The sequence below is a fragment of the Elephantulus edwardii genome, unplaced genomic scaffold, assembly GCF_000299155.1.
Source record: "Elephantulus edwardii isolate Elephantulus edwardi_28Jun2011 unplaced genomic scaffold, EleEdw1.0 scaffold04717, whole genome shotgun sequence".
Classification (NCBI taxonomy): Eukaryota; Metazoa; Chordata; class Mammalia; order Macroscelidea; family Macroscelididae; genus Elephantulus; species Elephantulus edwardii.
This window is the reverse complement of record NW_006404467.1, coordinates 1-2,812: the sequence shown is the minus strand read 5'-3', so window position 1 is coordinate 2,812 and position 2,812 is coordinate 1. Positions and strand designations below refer to the sequence as shown.

The 2,812-nt window shown below is 45.5% G+C and overlaps 1 pseudogene; it reads left to right on the top strand.

Moving 5' to 3' along the window:
- Positions 1-34: 34 nt before the first annotated feature.
- Positions 35-1,076, top strand: LOC102874050 (annotated as a pseudogene).
- Positions 1,077-2,812: the final 1,736 nt, after the last annotated feature.

Genomic DNA, 2,812 nt, shown 5'->3' with positions numbered 1-2,812 from the left:
CGGGGGGCGCCCCGGACCTCGGGTGGCGGCGAGCATGAAAGACAAGTACCTGCCGGAGCTGATGGCCGAGAAGGACTCGTTGGACCCTTTGTTCACGCACGCTCTGCGGCTGGTGAACCAAGAAACTGAGAAGTTTCACAAAGGAGATATCAAGGAAGAAGAAAAGTACATTGATGTGGTGATCAATAAGAACATGAAGCTGGGAGAGAAAGTGTTAATTCCTGTGAAGCAGTTCCCTAAGTTCAACTTTGTGGAGAAACTACTGGGGCCACGTGGCAATTCGCTGAAGCGTTTGCAGGAAGAAACGTTGACAAAAATGTCCATTCTTGGAAAAAGACTCCATGCGGGACAAGACAAAGGAAGAAGAGCTGAGGAAACGCGGAGAAGCCAAGTACTTCCATTTCAACGATGATCTTCACGTGCTCATTGAAGTATTCGCCCCGCCAGCGGAGGCCTATGCCCGCATGGGACAGGCTTTGGAAGAAATCAAGAAGTTCCTCATCCCCGACTACAATGAGGAAATCAGGCAAGCCCAGCTCCAGGAGTTGACATACTTGAACGGAGGTTCAGAAAATGCCGACGTCCCACTGGTGCGAGGGAAGCTCCCCTTGCGGACACGAGGTGTACCTGCCCCCACAGTCACCAGGGGAAGGGGAGAAATCACAGCCCGGCCATTTGCAGTTGGTGTACCCCGAGGGACGCCGACCCCCAGAGGGGTCCTCTCCTCCCGAGGGCCAGTGAGCCGAGGAAGAGGGCTGCTCACCCCCCGAGCAAGAGGAGTGCCCCCGACCGGATACCGGCCTCCACCACCACCCCCTGCACAGGAGACCTACGGAGAATACGACTACGATGATGGATATGGTACCGCTTACGATGACCAGAGCTATGATTCCTATGAGAACAGCTACAGCACCCCAGCCCAGAGTGGTACTGATTACTATGATTATGGACATGGACTCAGTGAGGGGACATATGATTCCTATGGACAGGAAGAGTGGACTAACTCGAGACACAAGGCCCCTTCCTCGAGGACGGCGAAGGGGGTCTACAGAGACCAGCCCTACAGCAAATACTGAGTGTACTGTCTGATGTGAAATAGCCAATCTCCACCAGTCCTGTGTACTGTTCAAAGTAATTTTTTTCTATGAACAATCTCTTTTTAATAAATCAGAATGCTTAAAACGATTGAATGGATGGAATTTAAACTACTTTGTTGAAACGTCAACCGGGCAGAAAAAAAAAAGACATGTAAAATTTTGTTATTTCTAGTGTGTATATGAAAAATAGGTCATCAAAAGAAAACATAACTTTGATTAACTAGTGTTAAACCAAACAACTAGGTTTACTAAAATATGTAAATCCATCCTTCTAACATAAGCCTCACCATTCATTTTAAAGGTTTCCATAGAGCTTAGTTATTTTACTTTTCAGCCATATGCTAGTTTATTTTCTTTTTTTCTCTCTTGCCAACATGCGGAAAAAGGGAAACCAATTTCAAGTGCAAATAATGTGGTCTTCTTTTGTAACTCAAGTCTTGAAATGTTCTGTAGTGTTAAGTCTCTTCTTGCTTGATACTAAATAAACATTTGAAAGAAAAAAAAATTGTTAATGGGGGAAAAGTCATGCATTCCACAAGTGCATTCTCTCTCACATATACACAATGTGTATGTGTCGATATATGATGATCATAAACACATATGTGCACATTTCCCTGCAGAAGGTCGAACAAGCACAGGTGGATCAAGTGCCTCACAGACTAATTCTGTCATCACACATGGTCTTTTAGGTCTTGTGTTTTCATGACTTTTTATTACATTACCTTGGGGAGGCACCCTGTCATATGGTCCCTGACTAAGGAATCACTGGAGATAACATCCTAGACTCTTCTCCTAAGCATCAAGAATAAATTAAGGTAAATACAATCCTCTTACGGCATTTTATGAGCCCCGGTGGGATAAGGATTAAGCTAACCCGAAGTATAGCTTGAGTCTGACCAGAGTAAAGACCAGGTAATCTGCTCCCCTTAGGGTGCTCTTGTGGCCTAGTGGCAAGAAACTGTGCTCCAATCCCAAAGGCATGCCATTCAAATCCACTAGCTGCCCCATAGAAGGATGGGCAGTCTTCTCATATGCAACTAACTGCTTCTGAAAACCCATTGGAGTGTCAGCTATGGGTCAGTTATGACCCCACAGTAAACCTCAAACTACTCCCTTTTCTGAAAATGAGGACTTGAAACACTTGCTACAGAAGATCAAAGATTCAATATTAATTGCATCTCACCATTGTTTGTTGTTGTTGTTGTTATGTGCCATCGAGTCTCTTGTGACTCATAGCGACTCTATGTACAAGAGCTCTAAATGCCATTCTATCCTGTGCCAACCTCGCCATCTCAAATGCACTCATTCCCACCACTCCAGTCATAGAATTGATCCATCTCTTTGAAGGTCTTCCTCTCCTGCACCGCCCTTCCACTCTGCCAAACATGATGTCCCTCTCCAAGGACCAGTCCCTCCTAGCAACATGCCCAAAGTATGTCAGACAAGGCTTATAATCCTTGACTCCAAGGAGCATTCCAGTTTCACATTCTCCCGAACAAACCTGTTTGTTCTCCTAACAGTCCATGATATATTCAACACTCTTCTCCAGCACCACAACTCAAAGGCATCAATTCTCTTTCTCTCTATTCACTGTCCAACTCTCTGATGCACAGCACGTAATTGCAAAGACTATAGCCTGGATCAGGTGCACCTTACTCTCCAGCCTGAGTCATTGCTCTTCAGTACTCTTGAGAGGTCCCTCACAGCTGACTTTC